We start from the raw sequence: 19,044 nt of genomic DNA, 5'->3' as shown, positions 1-19,044 counted from the left end.
CGCCCCAACCGTGGCATCCAGGGCATCTCTCGACTGGGTGATGGTGGCCATGAGGGTGGCATTGTCAGGTACATCACTAGGCGTCCCCCCCTGACGCCACTGCAGAGACCCCAAGGCCCGTAAACTTGTCTCTTGTACTTTGCTTGGATGATCCCCACACCCGGCCGGTCCCTCGTCATGGCATGTTCGACACGTCCCCGTGGCAAAAAGTGTTCTGCCCGCCCCTTGCACAGCGTAGTCCGGATATTGTGGGACCCCAAAGTGCCACTAGGCGATAGCTCTACTGTTACATGGACTCAACCCAATGCAAGAGGCTGGTGTCCATCAGGGGGGTTCTCTCCAGTCGGTCTGGCTGCCGATCACGGGGTTGGCAATAGGACGAGGAGAAGGGGACCTCAGGAACCCCACACAACCAAGGGCCACATATAATATGGACACCACTCACCGGGCCCGCTCACAATCCAAGAGTCCTCTACAAGCACCGCTCCCAGCCGAGAGCGCAGGGGGCCCCACTATAATCCCTCAAATGCCTCCACGCAGAGTATAGATGGCGTCACTGCAGCCTTGACGGTGTACCCGGGGACCTTATGGCAAGCTCGCTCGGCTCGGCCGACCGCCGAGCCAGCCGCTCCACAGTTGAGGAAGGAGGTATGTGTGTTGTTCAGTCCCTCACCGGGGACCCCAAGAAAGCACAGGAGGCACCCGGCCCAAACTCCACAGGCAGTGTTCCAAATATGATCCCACAATGCAGCTGGCCCCCAACACAGGACCTTGGGTGGCGGAGGGGAGATAGGCCTGAGAGGCCCCGCCCCAGGCGGACCACAGATTCTTGCCCGTATATTGGCTGCTGCTCCCTCAAGTAGGTGGCAGATAACACCTCCCCCGCGGCTCGACACAGCCGCTGATCATTGGCACACAGTTCCCAAGGGGAGGGGGGTAGCAGGAGGGCACACTCCTGTCACTAGGGAAAGCCACCCAGGGGGGCCACCACACCTGCGATCTTCCACCGGGCCCCACGCGGTCCGATAGACCGTCGGTGTGAGCCCATCTTGCCACGGGGGAAGGGAGCGCACAGCAGGACTTCAGACCTGAGTGAGCTGCTATCACTGGCTCTTGATCAATCCCAGTGGGGCAATGTTCAGCCCGTGCCCAGCTGCAAACACCCACGGTGCTTCCCCTCACGACCAGATATGGCCGCCGACCAACTACACTCACTGCACTTCAGCTGGCGAGGGGTGGCAGCAATCCATCCACGGCGGGCCCGAGGCAGGTCCGGGAGCATCCACCACGTCCCAGATGGCTCCGGGGCAATCCGCACAGCCGAGGCAGCACACCAGCTTGCGGCTCTAGCAAGGCCCAACGCAGTCTGGCGCTCCGGCCTCCGCCGCAGGCCACCTGTTCCCAGCGAAGACAGCCTGATCCAAGGCCTCCGTTGGCAGCACCCGCTCAAAGCCTCAGAGCCATCCGGAACTTGGAAGGAATGAAAATCTTCGGTTCACGATGCCTTCAGAGCACAGTCTGGGCGTAGAAGTGGACCGGCGAAGCAGGAAAGTGTAGGATTTTAAAGCGGGCTGGACGGAGCTCTCCTAGCACATGTCCACCATGATGGCTCGCTAGGCCACGCCCCTCAATCTTGTACATTTAAGGACATTTAAATCAATGGTGATGAGGAGAGTAGGTAAGAAAAGACTGATGTCTGTTTTTACCTGCAAAGACCGGTACCATGGGTGGATGAAGCTGATCGCATGACTATGAAAGTTCTACACCCATTGCCAAGATGATCAAACCTCTTCTATTCAAGACAGAAAAACATATGACATAAAATTGCATCTGTAAGTAAACAGATGCAATCGTAAAATTGTGTCTTGCACTCTTCAGACTGTGCTAGCAACAACCACAAAAATGTGCCTAAAGGCAGGGTGTGATCATTGTGATGGGTGTGAAATTAGCAACTTCACTCAACTGAATCAGGACTGTCTTGTGGATGGGTGCTGATTATCATGAAAAGTTCAAACAAAACCTATTTTACAAGCTCCATCCCTTTACAATTATAGCAGTGGTGAGAGTTTTATACTGATAAGAGAGCTTTCCAGTTCAAAAAGTAAGCTTTATTATTTTCCCACTTCGTATGTGTGCTGTATTACACCACACAAATGCAAAGTTTGAAAAATATGGACAAATTAAAACTATTCTCATCCGTTAAGCCTGCCTCAAGGAAGTATAATGTTTTGGTGTAAATATTTCTCTAAAACTGCTAATAGAGTAGATTGTGTGTCAACCCCCATGGGTGGTTGCATGAAACTCCCCAGTTACCACCCGTGGAACAACCACTTGAAGCAAAGTACAGCAGAGTGCTACTTTGCATCACTTCAACTAAATTTTCGATGAAAATCCTGATTTTCTTTAGAAAGTATAAACCACCAAAATGCCTTGTGCCAGGTTTACATAATGCAACCAGGTTGCAATGTTATCCTTTGGGATGGAAAGCAAATACAGCATAGAGCTAGAGTACATCGACATACAAGACCAATCAACTGGACTTAAGGTGAGTATGGGGCAATGTCCAAGGCAGCACCAACAGGGCACCTCCAGCGATACTAGCGCCCAGGTGTAGTGGGGCATACAGTGTTGTGTATCCAACGTTAGTCTATGAGAATTGGTCTACAAGAAAAGAGGCTGCAGGTTTGGACTGGGAGGCCAGTCGGGCTGAACCAACAGGGGGTTCAGGCCTCACAATGCTCAGGAACATGGGGACACCTTTGGTCCTCTTCTCCACGAGTGACGAGTGCAGAGGTGTCCTTAGGCATTGGGTTTTGTCACTGGGAGAGATTGAGGTAGAGGAGCGCCTGCAAACAGAGGCTGCAGGCAACGTAGAGAAGTCCACAGCGGAGAAACCCCAGGTGAGCTTCGACGCTAGAGGGCACCATTGGCCCACTTCAGTTCGGGCTAGATGGCTCGGGTGCAGTTGTGCTTTCAGGAGTCGGGTTTTTCATGGTCTTGGAACCTCACAGGTCTTTCTTGGAACCTGCAGGGTGCAGGGGTGCAGCTCCGCTGTTCCACTGGAGTTCCTGGTTCTTGGGCGAAGTACTGGCAGTTCTCCCAGGCTTTGGAGACACAGCAGCTGATGGACAAGTCGTCTTTTGGTGCAATCCTCAAAGTCAGCAGAAAGGCTGGCAGGGTTGGTGCCAAGTCAGTTGCTAGATCTTCTGTTCTTGCTTCTTGTGACCCTTCACGTCTGTCTTCTTTAAAGGCGGCAGTTTCTCATTTCCTGGTGCTGGGGGCTTCCCTCATACTGAATTTACGGCAACACTGGCATATCCTTTAGGGCATGGAGCTGAAGGAGTTGGTGTATGATACTATGAAATGGGATTATGGATAAAATGACAACATAGGGATCCTTCAATTATGTTTATCAATATACTGAGTCTCAATATTAGATTTTGAAGTAGAGAGAGGATCGAATATGGAGCCCATGGGGGATGCAGGAGTGTAACTCATCTTTCTAAACCCAAGGACAAAACGAATATCTAACCCGGAATATTAAAACGGAAGTAATGTGGCGATACCAGTATTTATAGGGGGAATAATGGTGAACAATGGTGCCCCCCCCCCCCCCCACCATATCGGAAGCTTTGTTGCTTGGGTTTCTCTTTTTTCCTTGTGTAAATGGACACATTGGACTTAAATAGGATGCCCTGAATGGCATAAAGGAATCAAAGATGATGCTTACAGGGGGCGGGCAAGTCCTCTCTCTACAGTTGTGAACATATGAATAGTGAGTATTAAAGTGGATTAAAGATGGTGCCTGTGATGAAGGCGGAGAGTAGGCTGTATAGTGGGATGTGTTTGAATTGAAAATGGAAGTGAAGCACTCCCTTCTGAACTCTATAATGTGATGCACTAAGCAATTTTGCACATAATGCTTTGAATTATATAGAGTGGGATAGACTGCTATCTCTTGAACTTTACAATTTTATGTACCAAGTGATGTGGCCCCTCAGCTTATCACCCCACCTATCCCAAAACCCCTCATAGTCTCTGAAATTTTTATGAGTTCCAGACCATATCGCATAGCGATGTTCAAGAACATTCATTTTGGAAAGTAGTAATCACTTCAGACCACCAATATTTAAGAATGATTCACTTTGTTATTAAGGCAATTATAAGTAATTGTTTCTTCTGCAGCTGTTCTATTTTGACGTCGGGGGAATACCCCAAAACCGAAGTCTGGGCATCCATTGGATGTTCAGTCTCTAATGTATGGTGGCCACACTCCTGAATCTCAACACAAAAAAGATTATTTTTGGGCAGCCCCAGGTAACATGTGCACAGTGCCACCCTCCCGATTCCCCCCGCCATTGTGCGCATGAAACATTGTGATATCTGGGGGCTAATTTTGTGCAATTAAGCTGGGGTTCTATAGAGCAACCATTTTGTATAGAATTGCTTTCGATGGAAATTCATCACCTTCATTAAAGGAAACTTGAACAAATTGATCTTATTCCACGTTTCTACCGACATCTATAGGCCCTCTTTGAACTGCCTCATATCCCAAGCCTTAAAGAATACCTCATTACCCTGTTTTTGTCTCTAGATATTGACCCAGCACCTAATGGATCTGCGTGTTCTAGTCCGGTTAGATCTTTAATTACATCCAAACCTGTCAAAATTCTTCTAGGATCCATTACATGCAAAAAATGTCTTATCTGAATAAAGGGCCATTGCATAATTATTTTATGGTGGCTAATAGGAGGTTCAACTTCAGTCCAATCTTTCCAGGAGTCTAGACTTAGATACTTAGTCTAATAGAGGTTGACACCCAATCTGTACATCCAACAAGAGGGTAACAACAGCGGGAAATAGCATAATGCTTTAACAGTTGTTCTGTCCAAATTAATCCGGGAGTCCTAAAGTACCTGTAACAGCAATGTGCAATGTGCAAAACTAACAAAGTACTATTCTTTTAAATCTTGAAGGGGAAGGTCACTTTTTTAACTGGCCTATATGATTTATCTCTTTCCAAACTAGGCGTTTCATTAGCCATATGAAGGCTGAGAACATTACCTCCATTTTCCTAAAAACGTCATCTGAAGAGTGCAGGGGGTTGCAGCAAAACGGAAATTGCACACATGTAAAACCGACTTCTGAATTAAATCAACACTGTCCATTATCGATAAGGGTAGGCTGGCCCATCTTGTGAATAGCACCTTAATTTGAGTAATTTGAAGGGAGTAATTCAGTTCATATAGATTATTGTTCTCCGTAACATATATTCCAAAATAACGCTTACGTCTGGAATTAACAAGAGAATAGAATTCTTCAAGTAAAGTGTCAACTGCACAGTTACATAATAATGGGAAACTACGTTGGATTCCAGATGCACGCAGTCTGCTGAATATTCCGAGCACAGCATCCACATAGAGACAAATGACCCCCAGATGACAATCCACCGCCTAAGTAGCTGCCTGATGAACATTCCAAGCACAGCATCCACATAGAGACAAATGACCCTCAGCTAACAATCTACCGCCTAAGTATCTGCCTGATGAACATTCCAAGCACAGCATCCACATAGAGACATATGACCCTCAGCTCACAATCCACCGCCTAAGTATCTGCCTGATGATCATACCGAGCACAGCATTCAAATAGAGCAGGGGTTCCCAAACTGTGCACCGTGGCTCCCCGGGGAGCCGTCAAATCTAGCCGGAGGAGCCGCACACCAATCACTTTAATGCATTTAATGTTGAAGGGGTTGTTGGCTTCAGTTAAACTAATTCAACATAAATGCATAATGTCGATGATTTGTGAGCGTCATGCCTAAAGCTGTAAATGTAGTGCTTAATTGATGACATGTCGAGGGGGATGACTTCCATATTTCACTGGAATCCCACATTCCAACACTCCCAAAGTAAGCAGAAGATGCCTGATTTATTTTGTTAGATTCGTTAATTATTAGTCTTGTTTTTTTCCAAATGCATTTTACACCAATGCAAATTATCAGGAAAGTACAGTTGTCCTTTCTATTAAACACACTAAGGATTATTAAGCATTGACATTTGCATTTTGAATCATTGGTACTTCCATTACACATTTCTTTCATTACACACACATTTCCAGATAGGCCTACTCTCTCCTTGAGCATAGGGAAGTAAAACACCATATACGGCATAATGCCAACATTTGAAAGCAAGAAATCGGGACCATAAAGAAATCTGAGGAATTTATTTTACTTGCATTGCTTTAGAGGCAATTTTAGGGAAGGGCAGCTAAAATAAAGCTGTATGGGGTTTAAAAAATCATGAGTCATCCTGCTGAGACAGGTGTGTTGGCACGTATGTCATCGGTGGAAATGGAATGTGAATGCAAATATTCTTCTTGCACAGAAATACATTAGCAATGGGGCCTACGTGCATAGTGGTGCTATCTAGCACTATAAGTGGGATAAAACAGTTGAAGAGGGGATCTAAAAAAGGCATGGGCAAAGAAGTGTAACTAGGAATATTTGATCAGAGGCGTTGCCTTAGAAACACACTGCGTATATGACTATAATACCTTCATCAGCTTCATCCCAATTATTGTCAGGGAGAAAAATTGAAGTACTCCCAAGGCCAGGCTTACATCGCCCCCACCCTCCAAAAAAAGTAACAGTGGGGAGCCACTGGCAATAGCCAGTAGGTCATGGGAGCCGTGGGTCAAAAAAGTTTGGGACCCCTGACATAGAGACAAATGACCCCCAGCTGATCATCCACCGCCTACGTATCTGCTTGTTGAACATTCCAAGCACAGCATCCACATAGAGACAAAGGACCCCCATTTGACAATCCACTGCTAAGTATCTGCCTGATGATCATACCGAGCATAGCATCCACGTAGAGAAAAATGACCCCCATCTGACAATCCACTGCCCAAGTAGCTGCCTGAAGAACTTTCAGAGCACGGCATCCATATAGAGACGAAGGACCCTCGGCTCACAATCCACTGCCTAAGTAGCTACCTGATTCCTTGCGGACTTGGAATTGCCAAAGTGAAAGCAAAGTCCAGCTCCAAACATTCTGTGGCCTGGCTGATGGAGTGTACGTGTTGTTTAAGAGACCAGAACTGGTGGCATGAGATGACTGTCGTATATAAAAGATGTATAGGTGCACCTCAGGTTAGGCTTTTAACATTAGGCCTCTTGTTGATTTAAGTGTGGGTTCAATATGATTTTTGGGTTTCATTATGCCTTGCTCACAGCGTGGATAGTGAAGCAGAGCATCATATTTTTTTGAGTAAGGGGAGCTTATAGAGGAAAGTATGACAATTTAGAAAATAAATAGCTTTTGTGTCCCCCAGAGATCTTCTGAGCTGTGGAGTCATTTGTTGGCAACTAACTCTTGGCCTAGCCTTGCAGAAAGAAAAATACATACGTGTCCAGGCAATGTAAACCATTTGTAGTTTGCTCAGGGTCTGAAATATGTAGTCATTAATCCCAATGTTAATGAAAATGTCTATATATTGGTTTCATGTTTTTTGTGGGTCAAGAGTAAAACAAACCCAAAACTAGCCTCTAGCTTGAGGGTTAAATATGTGCTAGTTTTTCAACATGAGGTTTTAATTACGTCTTGCTGATAGGCTTGAGAGTGAACTATAGTGTTGTACTTTTGGTTACAGAGAACTAACAGACCAATGTATGATTTAGCAGTTTTGGACAATACAGAAAAAAAGCGATCATCAACCCCAACGTGGATGGGAGTACTTACCTATGCTGAAAGTAGACAAAGACTTGCATAGGAAGAAGAGAGGAAAATGTAGAACCAGCATAAAGACTGACAAACAGGGAAAGAAGGAAAAATTAGAAGACAGAAAAAACAAACAATACAGAGGAATGAGATGGAGAGGAAAAACCAACAAAAGACTATAAAAGGTTCTTTCATGCTGGCAATCTTTGACCCCCAGATCTGGGAAGCGGAGGACCACCAACGAGGAGTCGACTCATGGAGGAGGATACCCTGCTGCACAGTGAACATGATGAAGAGCTATGGCACATATGTCAGCCTGGAGGAATCTAAACTGAGGAGCTCTGTTAGTAGGAGGAGCACCACGAAGCAAAGACGCTGACCTAGTAATACAGGTAAATGACAGAGATGGGAGCCTGCACTCCACCTGGAAACACAGTGGTTCCAATGAGGACCGTGGCTGACCAGGTGCGTCACAGAGATAGTTAGGGGAAGGAACAGGTAAGGAAGAGTACAGGCATAGAGGCTAGTGCGGAGTCCAAGGAGGACAACCGGGGTCAAAACCATGACAATCGTTCATAGGATCCTAAAATCTCCTGAGCTTCTTGATTTCTAGAAGCAAGGCTTTATGGCCAAACTAAGTGCCTTACTCTTGTGATGGGTAAGAAAGTGTGAAGGGCTAAGATACATAGAAGAAAGGAGAAAAACAGAGAAAGAAAAAGAAAGAAATTCAAGCAGACCATAGAAAGCAGAACAGGCTGGAAAAGATATAGTTGGGAAGAACAGCAATGGATCCATCGGCTCTACAATAATTGAGATTTTTATTTATTTGACCTCTGTTAAAAGGACACTTACCTTCATCTTTAATATGAGGACATTGGAGGTGGAGCACCAGCCGCTCTCTGGAGCTAAGAAGGAGTCTGCAGGGCCAAATCTTAAGGAAAGTAGAAGGAAGAATCCTATGAGATCTTTACAGACTTTTTGAAGAAGTTGAGCCTGTATGATAAACGGAGAACAATAAAACATTCAATTACTCAGAAAGCCTTGTAATTGACCTATGTTACTGTATTAAAACAAACAAAACAGAGACCGAGAAATGAATATGCAGAGTTCCTCTGCCTCACCCTTTTCAACATGTACATGACACTACTCGCCAACATCATCCTCGTCATTTCCTACTCCAATCACACACAAGTCATCTTCTCCCTGACGGACAAAACAACCACCGCCAGAACCAACTTCACAAACTGCATGACCTTGATAGGAGACTGGATGCAAACCAACTGCCTGCTGCTCAACTCTGACAAGACAGAAGTACTGGTCTTTGACATCAAGACCTCCCCAATGGACTCCACCTGGTGGCCATCAAATATAGGACCAAACCCCGCACTCACAGGCCACGCAAGTAATCAAGGATCACCCTAGATAACAAACTCAGCATGGCGGCTCAAGTCAATGCAGTGTGCACCTAATGCTTCCACTTCCTACTCATGTTGCGAAAAAATCTTCAAATGGATGCCTCAGAACACATGGAGCAGTATTACAATAAGTGCCCCGGGTGCACAACGGGCGTTTGCGCCCCCTTTGCGCGTCCCCGGGGCACTTTGGTATTATAGAAGGGGGTGCAGACACTTGTGTGTCCCCTTCTATAATACCAATAGCGCTGACGCACTTAAAGCACCAGTGCTACCTTCAGAGGGTGTTTCCTCTTTTGCATAGGTGCTTGCCCTATGCAAATGAGGGAATTCCTTTGACTGCGCCCGCGCCGTATTACAGGAGCGGGCACAGAGTCAAAGGAGCCCTCAGGAGGTGCACTGACAGTGCGCCATTTTAAAGGTGACGCACTGTTAGTGCGCCTCCTGACAGCAGCCCTCTGCAGTGGCTAAAGGGGGTCCTATGGACCCCCAGAAATCCTCTTGCAGGCGGGTGCCGTCACTGACTGCACCCACTTGCAAGGGGAGCTCTTGTCCCTTGTAAAAGTGCAGGCGGGTGACACCTGCACTGTGAAAACACGAAGCAGCTGCTCCGGGTTTACACATGAATGCGCTGCCCCCAGGGCAGTGCACGGTCGCGGCAGCCCCCAGAGCAGTGCATACAACATAATAGGGTGCATTGTGAGTGTTGGGTGCAAACAATCACAATGCATAACACAGCCCCTGCTAGGATCGTCACACGCGCTCATCCCCCATAGGCTGAACTACTGCAACACTCTCTACACCAGAATCTCCAAACAACTTCTACAAAGACTCCAGACCCTCCAAAATACAGCTGCAAGACTCCTATTTGAGCTCCCATGTTGCACCACATCACACCACACCTAACCTTAGGAAGCTTCACTGGCTCCCCATTCCCAAGCGCAGTCAATTTAGACTTCATGCACACAAAGCCCTACACAACATCGTACCGGAATACCAGAACACCAACAACACTTTCACCAACCCTCTGAACACCTACGTTCTGCCTCACTCTCACACTTCTCGGCATTCGCAAAAGCAAAACTGGAGGTCGCTCATTCTCCTACATTGCACCCAAGACATGGAACGACCTCCCTCGACACATCAGAGCCTCCTCTTTCCTTCTTGAGCTGCAAACCTGGCTCTTTGTATAAGAAGAACTTTGGGGACACAAACCTACACAAGTGACCAAGCACCTGGATTCCTTCTTGTGTGACAACCCACATTTCACACCCTCTTTTTGCCGAAAAATTATCTGTTACATGCACTGTCTGTGTGTTTCAGCAGTGTTTGTGTGTGTGAATGTGTTTAAGAGTGTCTGTGCTTATGGGTGTGTGTGCCTGTCTGCCTTTGAATCTGGCTGAGTCTATCTGTTTCTGCATCTATCTCAGACCCCTGGGGCTGTTACGACAAGTGCACTCTAGGCTTTGGACTCGAGGCAAGTAATAGTGTTAAACTATTTTGATGAATAGGTGTTTGTGGCCTACATCTAGTCCAGATAATATTTATTTAGACCATTGGTCTTCAAACAACACAAAACAATCAATTTTTATACAACTCTAATATCATAAATAATGTAATCAATCGTTATAAAAACAGAAAATCCTTAAAAAAGAAGAGCAAAAGTTTTTTTACAACACTTCATTGCACATTCCCCATATTATATACGAGTTATAATCACACCACTTTTTTACTTACTTAATAACAGGATAAATAGCTTGAAAATGTCCATAGAAGTTATCCTATCTAAAATTATTCTGCCAGAATCAAGCTAAGATCCTACCCCCTTCACATTATTCCTCATTTCCATCATAGCTTGCCACTGTTCATCTCACTTCTCCGTATAGAACTTTGTTACTGCTGAGGACAGGAGAGGAGGGAGGGGAGGGGTGAAGGGTCCTCAACCGAGGAGGGGGAGTGGGGGGGGGCATGGTTTGAAGGGGGGTGAAGGGTCCTCAGCCCGGGGGGGGAGGGGTGGGGGGGGTGTCATGGCTTGAAGGGGGGGGATGCAGAGTTAAGGTTGTCTGAAGCGGTGGGGGGGGGTGCTGTAGACTCTACCTGCGCAGACCCTGCTCAGAGCCCTCTCCCCCTCGGTCTGGGACGGTGAAGATGACAATCCGAGGCCGGGGGTGAAGTCCGGGGTCAGAGGGTGAAGATGACAATCCGAGGCCGGGGGTGAAGTCCGGGGTCAGAGGGTGAAGATGACAATCCGAGGCCGGGGGTGAAGTCCGGGGTCAGAGGGTGAAGGTCACCGCACAGACCGAGGATCCTTCCACCCCTACAGCTGCTGGAGCCGAGGAAGAGACCGTTATCCTATCGATAGCCTCCCCCCATCTGTTTGTACACCCCCCCCCGCGTTTCCACGCATGCGCATAATCCTGCGCAGCCGCACTATGGTACATGTCGGAGATGCTTGTGTTTTTAGGCCCCCCGCTCTGCTGCCTGTTGAGTGCGCATGCGTCATGGAGCGGTGTCTGCATCCGCCGCTGTTCATGGTGCTGGAGCCCCTCTCCCCTGCAGCGCATTGATGCGGGCGGCACCTTGAACCTTTCCTAACGGTCAGGGTGCTATTACACGCCCTCTGCACCTTCCCCAGCATTAATGCCCGCCAAGGTCCCATTCTGTATTTCGCTGGTTCAGTGCCCCCTCCCCCCTTACCCCCCCCCCTGCGGAGGCGATGACCCCCCCCACCCCCCACACTCGACAGACCTGCTCCTTTATGGCTGTGTGTATAAACCGCTCTCCCCTTTCTACTATTCCCAGTACCGACCCATCCGGTTGATTCCATTCTGTCCTCAATAATGCCCGGTCGTTAATGCCCCCGCCTGCCCTCCATGGCCCCCGCCTGCCCTCCATGGCCCCCGCCTGCCCTCCATGGCCCCCGCCGGTGTCTGCAGCTTCCCGCCGTTGAGCGTCTGGATCAGCCCCCCAGGCTCTTCTGGTCGCCGTTCATCTTCCACTTTCCCCCAACAAAGACCCTGCCGCCTGCTCTTCCTTACTCTGTTTGCTTCATGTTGCCAAATTCCCCGTGGGCCGCATTTCGTCCTCGGAGTATCTGTTTAAAAGTTCTCCTTTTCATATCTTTTCTTTCTGCTTCTGTCACCTCCCCATTATACACTATTGCCTGCATTGTTTATAGGACAGTCCTATGGTCTGCTTCACTGTGTGCCTGTCTTGAATACATCAACCCATCCTAGTTCCTATTCTCCACTTTGTTCTCCTACATCCTTTGACTTCAATCTTCTTTATCTTGTTGTGTCCCTTTCAAACATTTCTGTTCCACGCTGGTAACTTTCTGTCTCTTTCCCCCCTCACTATTTGCCAAGCCATTTGTTGCTGCTTTTCAGTGTCACCACTGTGTAGCGCTTTGATAGAAAAAATGGCATGCTGTATGCTTTATGTAACTGCTAAATTGAGGATACTACGGCCTTCATCTCCAAGCATCTAAATAGACTGTGTCCCCAAACCCGAAAGAAATTGTTTTGTCCTAGGGGCATTGTCGCTGCATTGTCCCTCCTATACATTTCATCATGCCTTAGCCATTCTCCTCTTGCCCCTTCATCCTATGCCTATTCTCCCGCCTTACCACTTCTCCTCTCGCTACATCTGCTATGTGGTATCTTGTCTTACTGCAAAGTGTCCCATGTCAGCCTTCGTCCACTCTTGCTATGCCTCCATGATTTGTCCTCGCCAACAACCTGACATCAGCTAAGCAATGACCTGATGCTTTTCAGTGCTAAGAAGGCAGTGCTGGAGCCTGCAACCCGCCTCACAGACCTGGAACAGCCTCCCTATGCACCTCCAGCCCATCATCTCACTGCCGGAATTCCGAATGGCCCTCAAGACATGGCTGTTCGAATAAGCCAAAGACATACAGATGATGGACGGAATGCAGAGCAAATCAAACATTTACCTCCATTTAAGTGATCTGGGTATAATCCATCGTTCCTTTGCTCACTGCACAACCCCAGTTTGGACCCAGCCATAAGCAAATCAGTCTTGACCCTGTTCCTCAATCAATCAATCAATCAGGAGTTTGTTAAAGCGCGACTACTCACCCGTAAGGGTCTCAAGGCGCTAGGGGTGGGGGGGTGCAGGTTCCATTCCATCAAGGAGGGGGTCTGTCGAAGAGCCAGGTTTTGAGGTTTCTTGCGAAGATGGGGAGCGATGTCTGTCTGAGGTGGAGCGGAAGGGCGTTCCATGCTTTGGCCGCGAGGAAGGAGAAGGAGTGGCCTCCCGATCTGGTCATTCTGGTGCGGGGGACCACGGCGTAGGAAAGCTGGGCTGATCGTAGGGTCCTTTGGGGTGCGTGGAATTTGAGTCGGCTGTTCAGGTATGCTGGTCCGGTGCCGTGGAGGGCCTTGTGTGCGTGGGTGAGCATCTTAAAGGTGATTCTCGCCTCAACGGGGAGCCAGTGGAGTGTGCGCAGGTGCTGGGAGATGTGGCAGTGTTTTGGCAGGTTGAGGACCAGTCTTGTGGTGGCGTTCTGGATGTTCTGTAGCTTGCGGATGAGGTTTTTGTTTATTCCGGCGTAGAGTGCGTTGCCGTAGTCGAGTCTGCTGGTGACCAGGGCGTGAGTGACTGTCTTTCGGTGTTCGAGGGGGATCCATTTGAAGGTCTTACGAAGGAGGCGGAGGGTGTGGAAGCAGGAAGATGAGACAGAGTTGATCTGGCGGTCCATTTTGAGCTCGGAGTCCAGGATGATTCCCAGGTTGCGTGCGTGGTCTGTGGGGGTTGGCGGGTTTCCGAGGGCGGTGGGCCACCAGGTGTCGCTCCAGGTGTCGGGTTTGGGCCCATGATGAGTACTTCTGTTTTGTTGGTGTTTAGTTGAAGGCAGCTGTTTTTCATCCATTTGGCGACGGCTTCCATGCCTTCTCGAAAGTTGCGTCTGGCGGTGTTGGGCTCGTTGGATAGGGAGAGGATGAGCTGGGTGTCGTCTGCATATGACACGATGTTGAGTCCGTAGGTTCTGACGATGGGGGCAAGTGGAGCCATGTAGACGTTGAAGAGCGTCGGGCTGAGGGAGGAGCCCTGGGGGACTCCGCAGGTGATCGGTGTGGGGTCCGAGAGGAAAGGGGGAGTCTGACCCGCTGCGTCCTGCCGGAGAGGAAGGAGCAGATCCAGTCGAGGGCCTTGTCCTGGATTCCTGCATCGTAGAGTCTGCGTATTAGGGTGCGGTGGGAGACTGTGTCGAACGCCGCTGATAGGTCGAGGAGGATGAGGGCTACTGTTTCTCCTTTGTCCGGTAAGGTGCGGATGTCGTCTGTTGCGGTGAGGAGGGCGGTTTCCGTACTGTGTTTTTTTCTGAAGCCGGATTGGGAGGAGTCAAGGATGTTGTGTTCTTCAATGAATGTGGCGAGTTGGCTGTTGATGGCTTTCTCAATGACTTTCGCTGGGAACGGGAGCAGGGAGATGGGTCTGTAGTTTTTGAGGTCGGTGGGGTCCGCTGAGGGTTTCTTTAGGAGGGGGTTGACCTCGGCGTGTTTCCAGTCATCGGGGAACGAGGCGGTCGCCAGGGAGCGGTTGATGGTTTGGCGGAGCATGGGTGCGATGATGTTGGCGGCTCTGTTGTAGATGTGGTTCCTCATGGAATCAGTCCAATCCAATCTGCCAAGCAAGTTCATCCCGGGACTGGAAACAAGCATCCTGGGACCGGTTTCGGGGCATTAACTCATATGAGCCAGGCTAGCTTGAATCCAGTGGCACAATGAGCACGGAACCCACGTCTGGGCATTCCCTTGTAACTTAGGGCGACAAAAGCAAAAGGAACAACTGATGGGCGGAATGCTGAACAATGCAAACATTCACCCCCAGTCACAAAGATCTGGGTTCAATCCATCGTTGTTGAACATGGCCCTTTTTGGCAGATTCACCCCTAAACGTTTTGCCTTTTCTGTAACGTGATATTGGTGGTTTTTGGCCTCTGCACACTTTAGCACTGTGGCCCAGTGTAAAGTGCATGCGCTCTCTGTGTTACATTTGTAAGGTTGGCCTGCCCTCCCATAGGAATGAATTGGGGATTCCCTGATCAGTGTGTGTCGGAGGTAATTCCAGTTAAGAGAGGAGCATTATGGTCAAGTCTGGTATGTCTGAAATTGTGTGAATAAATGCTGCGCAATGGTGTGCGCAGATTTATTGTGGTTATTTTAAAATGCCACTTGTGCTATGTGTCTGCCTGCCTGATGTGAATTTCATGTCTGGCTTGTGGTTGACAGGAGCTGAGGGGCATGGGTGGCTCCAGGAGGGGTAGGATGAGTCAGTGCTAAGCTGAATGGGACACCTGAGCTGAGAGTGGTGGTAGGAGAGATCCCCTGACTCCGAATAGGCTGGTGCTTCCCTTGTATAATGCTTGCTCATCCACCTGTGGTGTGTCTGATCACTGAGCCCCACCTGACATAGGGGGAGAGTAGCTGGGCAAAACAAAGTGCTTCAAATCCCCCCTGAACAAGTTGAATCTGGTTCCCCTATGCCCTGCACTTTTACACAAAGGAAAATGTAGTATAAATATAGGGGCTGAGACCCCATGAAGTTGTTCAGTTCAGTCTTGGTGTGCTGTTCCTGCCGGAGCGTGCTGCTGCTGGGGCCTAGGGGGGCTACCATGAGGGCTTGCCTCCCTGGGCCCTGCATTGCCCCTTCACCTCAAGAGAGCACTTCTGGGAACAAGACAATCCTTTTGCCAAGGCGAATGTGAGAAGTTGGCCTGGCATATGCTGTCCACTATTCTAGTGGGCACCTTGCACCAGTCCAAACGACCCTTATTGATGCCAACACTTGAGTATATCCTGAGCTAAATTTCACATGAATAAATGTCCTCAGTAAATCAAAGTCGGGACGATCTTCTTTTATTCTCCAATTATTTTTCACTGATGTCCATCACACTTGATCCTAGCCAACACGTGTTTCGTCTTTGGTGGTGTAACCACAGACTTCATCAGGGCTAGAATATTATAATACACATAATTAATATACCTCATCATAAACCTCGACAGGTTTTGACATACATTGATCTTTTTACCAAGTCCAAACCAAAAAGCCAAGGTGCCTCAAGAAAAAACCACAGCCAACCACCACCAATAATAGCTAAGACACCGACAGTGAGGCAAATAAGGTAAAGCAGATTTGAGACCAAGTTATCATTTCATTTGAAGTGACAAAAATAGAAAAAACGCCACCAAATAGTTTTCTCGTAGTTGAGCCCAGGAGGGAAAAACCGTGAAGAAAGGAGAGTGAAGAAATAGATATCACAGCCTACCGCACATTATTAACTGGGTAGTAACGATCGCATAACAGACAAGCAAAACATGTGTTGCCGTCATGCCAACTAACAGAGAAAGATTGTCACCCCTGCAGACTCACCTAATTCTAACGGAGGAATATAGTTTTTGACCCGTAGTCAGTCATTATAATCGTTAAAAGGGGAAACTCCCAGTTATCACGTATCTGTGGACCAAAACCATATTAATATCAAAAAGTAGCAAAAACCCAATGCGTGTCCTCTTATATACAGCTAAAAATCATGTGCTACGATGTACTATAGGATGAGGTGTGTGGCCTCTCCCTGTGGATTCGTTCCAATCACTTTATCAACATGGAACCTAGAGAAAATATAAACCAAAATCTCAATATCTTTGTCCACTGGTACAATACATAATTCCTTGTACTTAGTACCCAATCCATACTTCGCAATACAGTACATATAAGTGGGTATCATGCAAAGCAGCACTTCTTACATCAAATAGAGACAAGGTGTAAAGTCAACCTTATAGAAAGCTATCCTAGTGTTAGCAGTGGAGAGCAGAATTCAAGCTAAGACTTAGAGGCGAGTTAAGCAAGTTGTTTTACCATTTATAATCTCTTGAGTGCCAAATGAAAGCACACCACACAAGGTATATATCAAATATATATGTATTTATTCTAAACACAAGCCCTCTGGACTCTTTATGAGGTCAGAGGTAAAAGTACAATACAAGGAACTTAATTAGCATACGATAAGTTGCACAGTATACGTTTTGCCCTAGGGGCCTCCCAAACCATATACTAAAATAGTGGTATTAGAACCACGTGAGAGATAGAAAGCAGGCCTAGGGCCTGTGGATTCGCTGGGGCTACCTAGAACCACTAAAGGATAGGGTGCAGGAGGCCCACAGGAGACGCGTGCAGTGACTATGGGAAACAAACAAGTTACAATTTTAAAGATTAAGGACACTTGCAGGTTAACTATGATGAAACCCTATTAGACTAGGCCGCTTGGAGGGCCAATTACCTCGGCACTACCAGAGTACTTGTGTTACCTCACCCACGGAAGCCAGGTGCATAGGTGTCTTTTGGCGTCAGGTTTCGTCGTCGATTCCAATGGAGAGTTGCAAAGAAATGCTGCAGGCGACCAGAGGAAAAGTGTCCGGGTGGATCCAAGGGTGGATCGAAGATCTGAAGAACCTGAAAGCAGAGGATACAGAGTCTGGGTCACTTGCCAGTGACCAGGGCGGTGCCAGGAAGATGCCACCAGATGTTGGGAGATTTCAGGTGAAAAGGTGAAGTTTGTCTCTTCAACCACGAGGACCAGGAGGTGTCGAAGACGACCAGGAGCTGGATTCGAGCTGTCCCACAAAGGATTTAGTTGACTGCGGTGTCGGTATCCGGATTGGACCCAACAAGCCTTGGCAAACGCAATCCATGCAAGATGTCGAGATTAGCTTTGGTGCAGACCAGCAAGGTCTGAGGAACTTCTCTTTAGGGGAGAAGTTGGAGTAAGCCTGGAGCAACCAGGAAAACAAGTTGAAACAAAGAATTGTCTTCTTGGGGGCTCACTAGCCAACAGACTAGGAACCGCGAAGACGCGCCAAGTCGAAATGCACAAAGGGGGCCCACGGGACACTTGTGAAGTGTGGGCCACTGATCTTTGGTGCAAATAGTGCTCGGGTTTGGGGCTTCAAATACCCTAATGCACAACTTCGGGAAACTTTGGGAAGTAGGTGCAGAGTGCAAAATGCAGGATGTCCAGGAGTTCCGGCCCCACGTCTCTTGTGTCTGCCACAGGTCTCAGCTTTGCTGGGATCGCAGGTCAGCATCAGAGATGTCTGGAAGTCTGTGTCCTGAATCACACAGAGTCTTCAGGATCCGGCGGGAGCCTCGACAATGCAGACTGGCAAAGATGCTTTTGTTGCCTGTTTGAACAGGGTGGTCACTCCTTGACCACAAGGGAGATTTCTTCCATCTTCCAGTCGAAATGGAATGTCGCAGGTCCAAGATTTATGATGCAGAGTTTCGTCCAGGGTAATCTTAAGTCCTAGGGACTGGTTTCCTATACTTATACTAAGAATAGGGGATGGACTAACTCTATGGCCCCGCCTATGGGAGGGCCAGGGGAAGGGGTGGTTACACCTCTTCCCCTATGTCCAGTTTCGTGCAAGAGCTGTGGCTGAGTGCCCCAGCAACCGGTTTGAACTGGGAAATACATGGAGCACCTTTTGAGCCCCAGGCAGTGTCTGAAAAGCATTCACTGAATGCAGCCCACCCTGCCCCAATACACTAAATACTGTCTGGGGAGGTGCTGGCACCTCCCTGGACAGGAAACCTATTGTCCAGGCCTCCCCTGCCAGAGTTTTGTCCAGCAGCAGGAGGGCACACTCGTGTCTGTGGCAGCAGCATCCATTTTGTGATGCTGAGGCTCTGTTTAACTTTAACCGGGTGTACCAGTAACTGCATGTCTTCTCCCTCTAGAAGGGTGGAATGCTACCCCCGCTGCCAGGAATTGGCGGGTGGGTAGTATTCCAAAGTTTTTGATAACTTACACGACATGTTTTGATAAAGCCAAACCAAAGTTAGCATTAACCGCAAGGATTATAATGCACTTAAGAGTATATGGTATGGCT

General features: G+C 48.2%; 1 protein-coding gene across 1 annotated transcript in view; it reads right to left on the bottom strand.

Moving 5' to 3' along the window:
- The window catches only part of LOC147700361 (uncharacterized), a 109,432-nt gene extending 97,924 nt beyond the window's left edge, over window positions 1-11,508 (bottom strand). The window contains exons 1-2 of the mRNA XM_086935739.1: window positions 10,871-11,508; window positions 8,574-8,714 (exon numbers count right to left, since the gene is read on the bottom strand). The gene's annotated coding sequence lies outside the window, so the exon portion shown is untranslated. The remainder of the gene's footprint in view (window positions 1-8,573; window positions 8,715-10,870) is intronic.
- Between the last annotated feature and the right edge of the window lie 7,536 nt (window positions 11,509-19,044).

The sequence above is a fragment of the Lissotriton vulgaris genome, chromosome 8, assembly GCF_964263255.1.
Source record: "Lissotriton vulgaris chromosome 8, aLisVul1.2, whole genome shotgun sequence".
Taxonomy (NCBI): domain Eukaryota; kingdom Metazoa; phylum Chordata; class Amphibia; order Caudata; family Salamandridae; genus Lissotriton; species Lissotriton vulgaris.
Note: the sequence above shows the minus strand (reverse complement) of the source record. Positions and strands in the feature narration are given on the sequence as shown.